Source organism: Suricata suricatta, chromosome 12, assembly GCF_006229205.1.
Source record: "Suricata suricatta isolate VVHF042 chromosome 12, meerkat_22Aug2017_6uvM2_HiC, whole genome shotgun sequence".
NCBI classification, from domain to species: domain Eukaryota; kingdom Metazoa; phylum Chordata; class Mammalia; order Carnivora; family Herpestidae; genus Suricata; species Suricata suricatta.
The window spans coordinates 30,736,494-30,744,122 of NC_043711.1; positions in this window are offsets into that span (position 1 = coordinate 30,736,494).

Consider the following 7,629-nt stretch of genomic DNA (forward strand, 5'->3'; position numbering starts at 1 on the left):
TGTGTTTAAGGGTCATTTGTGTTTGCCTCCTTCCCTCTCTGTTTCTAACTATTTTTCCTCTTCCCTTCCCCCCATGGTCTTCTGTTAGTTTTCTCAAGATCCACACATGGGTGAAAACATAGGCTATCTGTCTTTCTCTGAATTAGTCAACTATTTCTTGAATCTTGCAAGGTTTCCTGTTTCCCCCTTTCCTGCCTGTGATCAGAGAAATATTAGAATAAAACTTTCAGAAGGTCTCCAGTGGCTTTTATTGCTTTTCTGCCACCAGTTTATAAGAACAGTCTTTTCTTTCTTCTTAGTGAGCACAGGATACAGAAATAGCCAGACGAGTGTATTTCATGGATTCCGCTTTCTAATCAGATGGTCTCTTGTGGGTTCTTTTCTCCAAGGAGGGCATCAGTGCTCTGGACCGTCACTCCATGCACTGTGGCGTTTTCCCCTTTTCAAGAGGAATCTGGCTGGTAGATTTCTTGGACCAAATACAAGCCACATGTCTGAAATTTTTAGCATTCTTATTTTTTTTTTAAAGTTTATTTATTTATTTTGAGAGGGGGAGGAGAGGAGCAGAGAGAGGGAGAGAAAGAATCCCAAGCAGTCTCTGTGCTGATGCAGGGCTCAACCTCACAAACAGTGAGATCATGGCCTGAGCCAAAATCAAAAGTCAGGCACTCAAAGCACTGAGCCACACAGGTGCCCTCCATTCTTTTTTTTTTTTTTTTTTTTTTTGGAGAACATTGATTCCACACATTCATCTTTATTTTAGAGAAACATTTAGCACCTAATATGTTTAAAAGGATGTCTCGTTACTGTATAATAGCTTCGTCATTACTGAGAGGTCTTTAAATATGAAAAGTATATATCTCAAGCAAGCCTTGCTCCAAGAGCCTGGGGCTGAGAAGGAAGAGGAGGATTCTGGGAAGATGGATGGAAGCAAGGTGGCAACTCCTTCTGCTTTCATGCTCACCTCCATCTCTGTGCATCTCGTGGGGTCCTCCTGCTGAAGTGTAAGGGCAGTGGGGTTCGGGTGAAGCCTTTGGCTCCGAGAACTGTCTGGAGGAGAAATCCACGGAAGTATTTCCCCCGCATGCACTGGGAGCGTACAAGAAAGTGGCAGATGCCAGGGGAGAGCTGGACTCACAGTCACCTGTGTTTCTTGTGAGGACAGTGGACATGGCTGGTACCTCCTGGAACTGTGCATGGTGGCAGCCCTGGATGATACTGCCCCCTCGTCCTCTCAAATTTCACCTCCTTCCCAACATGCACACGGAGGAAAACTCATCAGAAGGGGCTACAACTTCTCACCTGTGACACTGACGTTGTGGGGCGACAGCTAAGAGAGACTGGATTTGGACTGGAGCCCAAGATCCCTGTACCCAGCCGAGAGAGCTCTCATCGGGCAGGTGGAAAGAGCGAGCTCTGGAGATAAGCAGGTAGCCAGAAACTATAATAGCCAAACACTGCCTTCCAAGGCTTAATTAAGACTCCTCATCAACCAGAGATGAACCAGAAGAGAGATTGATTCTCCAGATGGAAAAAGATGAATGGAAAGGTCACCACTATTCAACAGGACGTCAGCACCATTTTGTAAGCACAAAGCTGATATTTGCTAAACCTATAAAACAGACACAGCATGAGGTACCAAACTCCAGAGGCTGACAGCATAAACCAAAAATGATTACAAATTCAAGGGGAACGTAACAAAATTACTATGATAATCAGAGACTTGTAGATTGCCCCCTTAGAAAACATATCCAGCATGAAAATTAAGAACATAGAGGAATTAAAAAAATACAATCAATAAACCAGAGGTAACTGGTACCTAGAGAAATTTACATCCATTGAAGAAGGAACACACATTATTTCCAAAGGTCCAAGAATATCCTAGAGGGTACCATAAAGAAAGAGAAGTGACATAAGTCTACAATGACAACTTTAAATATTCAAAAGCAACAAGATTTTTTTTCAAAATGTATTTATTTACTTTGAGAGAGCGTGTATGTGTGCACATAAACAAAGTGGGGGAGGGGCAAAGAGAGAGGGAGAAAGTTCCAAGAAAGCTCCACACTGCCAGTGCAGAGTCCGGTGATCTCATGAGTTGTGAGATCATGATGTGAACCTGAACCAAGAATTGGATGCTTAGCCAACTGAGCCGTTCAGGTGCCCGCACTGTGATCTTATAAGACACTCTGTCAAGTCATAATCAAATAAAACCAGACATAAGTAACTTAAAAATGACCAAAATCTTTCCCACATGGAAACTAAAAGGGGGCTATTGAGAAGGCTGGATTAAAAAAGAAATCAAAGGGGCAGCTGGGTGGCTCAGTCAGTTAAGCATCTGGCTTTGGCTCAGGTCATGATCTCACGGTTTCCGGATTTGAGCCCCACGTCGGGCTCTGTGCTGACAGCTAGCTCAGAGCCTGGAGCCTGCTTTGGATTCTGTGTCTCCCTCTCTCTCTGACCCTCCCCTGCTTGTGCTATCTCTCTTTGTCTCTCATAAATAAATTTGAAAAAGGGGGGCACCTGGGTGTCTCAGTTGGTTAAGCATCATACTTCGGCTCAGGTCATGATCTCATGGTTTGTGGGTTCGAGCCCCGCATCGGGCTCTGTGTTGACAGCTCAGAGCCTGGAGCCTGTTTCAGATTCTGTATCTCCCTCTCTCTCTGACCCTCTCCTGCTCCCACTGTCTCTCTCTATCTCTCAAAAATAAAATAAAAAAATAAAAAAACATAAATAATAAAAATCAAAAAGAAATCAAAAAGAAAAGTTAATTGTGATCTAGAAAGCAACCAAGAGCAGGACAGAGCTGGCAAAACCTTTAAGACAGTGTGACCAATCCTCAGAGTCTATGGTCTTAAACGCCTTCCAGGCTAAAGAGAAAAGACCAAGAGGCACTAAAAACTTATGATTTCCTATGAAGCACAACAAAATAAATCCAAAGAAACTAGAAAAAGAGATAAAGGGAAAACCCTGATGTAATATGGCAACATAATTGAATGGTAGAGAGAATAAATAAATCTAAAAGCTACTTCTTGGCAAAAACTCATGAAATTAAAAAATCCTTTAAGACAAATGAGCAAAAGATGTGAATGGACACAACACCAAAGAAGATATATATCGACGGCCAATGAGCTCCTGAAGAAATGTTCAACACCATTAGTCACTGGGGAAATGGGGATTAAGACCTCAAGAGACGGCCAGTGTTAGAAATTCCGCTCATGCCAAGTGGTGGCAAGGATGTGAAGGAATGGGGACTCTACCCCACTGCTGGTAGGAACGCACGTGTCAGTACACTTTGGCAGATAGCATGGCACTTTCTTGAAAGGTAAACGTATGATTCAGCAATTCTGCTTCTAGTTATTCATCCAAGGGGACAGAAAATAAACATCCATTCTGAAATGTGTATACAACTATTCCTGTAAACTTTATTTGTAATAGCTCCAAACTGGAAATGGCCCAGACGTACATCAAGAGATGAACGGATAAACAAACAAGTCCATACAATGGAATATGACTCATCAGTAAAAACAAAGGTATACAAACAATATGGATGAGTTTCCAAATAATCATGCTGAGTGAGAGAAGCCACTCACAAAAGACCACACATATTATATGATTCCATTTACATGAAATGTCCAGAACATGTCAATATGGAGAGACAGGAAATGGATTAGTGGTGCTTCGGGCTGGGGGTGGGCTGTGGGGATAGGGAAGTTGGAGGTTGATAGACTAGGAGGTATTGTTTGGGGTGAGGAAAAGGTATTGAAGTCGACTATGGTGATGGTTACCCCGCCCTAGGACTTTACTAAAAATGAATGCACTGCACTTTGAATGGGTAAAATGTACAGCAATTGTATCTCAATTAAACTGATACACAAACATTGCCCTCTATTGTCTTAAAAGGTACAAATGGACAACATCATATAATCCTGAGCTCTTAGCTTGTTTATTTAAAATTATGCTTGAATTTGGAGCTCCTGGGTGGTTTGGTCGGTTAAGCATCCGACTTCAGCTCAGGTCATGATCTCACTGTTTATGAGTTCAACCCGTAAGTCGGGCTCTGTGCCTGGAGTCTGCTTCGGATTCTGTATCTCTCTCTCTCTTTCTCTCTCTCTGCCCCTCCCCTGCTCAAACTCTGTTTCTCTCTGTCTCTCAAAAAATAAACATTAAAATGAATTAAACAAATAAAATTATGCTGGAATTCAAATCCAAATCCACAAGTACAGAGATTTCTCAGTGGCTTATCAGCTGCTGATAGCCAGGTTATCCAGGTTCTGAAACATAATAGGTATTCACTACGTATGTGTTGAATGAATAAGGACATGAATTAGAAGCACTCCTTCTGGCAACCGCCTCTGGGAATAATGCCCATTTTTGGTCACATATGACCATCATGGTTTCAATTCTAGGTTTTGTGGCCAACTGTCACTAATCTCAAAATTCTTATACTTAAATTTAGCATCCTGACCCACCTATGAGGCGATAAGTGGCTGAAAATTTCAATCAACAACAGGCTATGATGTTCCCCAAAATCTGGTGATCAACATCTACTGTGTTGGTCTTAACCTCCAGGGTCCAGCTCCACGGTCCCTGAATAAACTCAGGCTTTGGGGTTCTAAGGCACAGAAACAGAGTCCGGCAGACTTAAGCATAAAGGAAACTCATCTGAGGAAGGTGTGGACTCTCGAGGGAGCCAAGAGAAGCCTGAGGGACTCGTTTCATTATGGGAGCTCTAAGGAACCGAGGCTGTCTGGCCAGCTACCTCAGAGAGTGAGAGTTGGGATGAATTAATCGAAGCCTCTGCCCTAACTTGGATTCCTTCCCTCAAGATTCAAAAGGTGGGAGAATCCAACGGGGCCAACTGGTCCCATTCTTGTCCCCGGCAGGCAGTCATCTCTGCTCCTCCAGGACCATGCACTTTTGGGGGAGAGTCATTCCTCAAAAAGTATCAAGGTACGTCATTAGTGGAAGAAGGGGACCGTGTGGGACAGGGAGGGCCATTGTGGTCACTACTGTGAGCTCCCTGTATGAGGCCTTTCCAAGGGGATTCGTACAAGTCTATGGCACATGATTTCACTTCTTTTGTTTTTATTATTATTAATAGTTTATTACCAAGTTGGTTTCCACATAACACCCAGTGCTCCTCCCCATAAGTGCCCTCTCCATGACCATCACCTCCCCTCCCTCTTCAGCTCTAATTTTGTTCTCAGCATTCAAAGGTCTCTCATGATTTGCCTCCCTCCCTCTCCCCAACTCTTTTCCCCTTTTTTCTTCTTCCCATGGTCTCTTGTTAGGTTTCTCCTGTTAGACCTATGAGTGGAAACATATGGTATCTGTCCTTCTCTGCCCGACTTATTTCGCTTAGCATGACTCCCTCTAGGTCCATCCATTTTGATAAAAATAGCCAGATTTCATTCTTTCTCATTGTCATGTAGTATTCCATTGTATATACATATATATATATACACACACCATATCGTCTTGATCCATTCATCAGTTGAAGGACATTTAGGCTCTTTCCATGATTTGGCTAATGTTGACAGTGCTGCTATGAACACTGGGGGAGATGGGCACCCTCCTACACTGTTGGTGGGAATGTAAACTGGTACGACTGCTCTGGAAAACAATGTGGAGTTTCCTCAAAAAACTATCAGTAGAACTCCCATATGACCCAGCAATAGCACTGCTGGGGATCTACCCAGGGGATACAGAAGTGCTGATGCACAGGAGCACATGATTTCACTTTCTACTCAACAGGCTTGGGTGTGAATGTTGCAGCATTACATTGTGAACTCATAGTAATAGCCAAGTGATAAATAATGCCTACGTCTGAACCACTGTCTGGCAGATATGGCAGGATTTCTACTAAGCCATACTGGGTACCCCCCTGCGGGTCTGGGGGAATCTTCTCCCCTCAGCTTGCCTCACTTCTGCCCTCCACCCCTCCATTCCTGTCAAGAAATTCAAATTCCTACCTGTTTCCTAAGGTAATTCCTAACTAAGTCTAAGCTTTGAGGGATAAAACTAACAGGGAAGGGGCTGTTTTCAGGAAATTTCTACTTAAGGGTCTGAAAACAGATGTCTTTGGTCACTGACTTGGTTTTCTAGGGCTGTCGTAACAAAGTACAGCAGACAAGGTGGCTCAAATAACAGAGGTTTCGTCCATCAGCGTTATGCAGGCTGCATGTCTGAGATGGAGGTGTCAGCAGGGTTCACGATTTCTGAGTCCTTCTTTGTGACTTGTGGAGGGGTCTTTTCAGTCTTCTCATGGTCTTTCCTCTCTATGTCTGTGTCCTAAACTCAGAGGGGCGCAGGTTTTCATTTTAGGGCCCCCCCATATGACTTCATCTTACCTTACAACCTCTTTAAAGGCCTATCGTCAAATACAGTTACATTCTGAAGTCATGGAGGGGTGAGGACATGACCAGATGAATTCTCAGGGGACATAATTCAACCCACAAAACAATGGAAACACACAGTGAGAATCTTGTTGGCACAGAGAAGGAAGAAATACAGGGAGAACAACCCAAATGCACACGCCTCCAGGAGTTAGCTGGGGACACGCTGTTAGAAAGTCAACAGGCCATTGGCCCACCTAATGCCTGAGCTCTGCTCCATCCTGGGGTTGCTTTTCTGCGATGTTAGTACCAAGTTCGGGAGCTGCACTTGTGGGTAATGCAATTGATGCTTGTATGCTGTGAATTTAGAGGAAGACGCGGCAAGGGAGTGAAGACTGGGTTGTGTTCCTAATCCACTTTGTGCCCAGAAGCCTCACAGAAACAGCTTGCAAGTTTGTCCTAGGCCCCATTCACTTATTTAACCAGAGAGACTACAGTACGCTCAGGTTAGCTGACCTCCACCCATGGCTGGTTTTGTAGAGTAACATAGCAAACCATTATGAACACAGTGGCTGAGGTCACATGGCTTGCCCTCCACCCCTCCACCCCTCCATTCCTGTCAAGAAATTCAAATTCCTACCTGTTTCCTAAGGTAATTCCTAACTAACTACCTCTGTCTCTCAGTCTCAAGAATAAACATTTGAATCCTGGCTCTCCTGCACATGGACTGTGTAGCCTTGGAAAAATTAACCTCTTGACGCTCCTGATTTCCTATCTATAAGGTGGGTAGTGATAATACTGCCCGAACAGGGTGCCACCATGCTGATTTCTAGTGATATTGGATGAAAAGTGCTTAGAACGGGGCGTGGTACCTACTAAGTGCCCAGTAAATGTCAGCTGTTGTAAAATATGTGGCAGCCAAGAAATTGTGAAATCCTACCTTCAAAATTAATCAGTGGTACGGCGCCTGGGTGGCTTAGTCAGTTAAGTATCTGACTTCGGCCCAGGTCATGATCTTACAGCTCATGGGTTTGAGCCCCACATCAGTCTCTGTGCTGACAGCTCAGGGTCAGGCGTCTGCTTCCAACTCTCTCTCTCTTGCTCTCTGTCTCTCCCCTGCTCATGCTCTACCTCTCTCTCTCAGTCTCAAGAATAAACATTAAAAAAATTAAAAAACATTAATCAGTCGATGATGTGAGGAACTGTTTTGTTCTCAAATTTGCTATACAGATAGAAATGACTATTTCTTTAGCTATCTGATTGCCCGATTTGTGAGGATCCAACCCACTTGAAA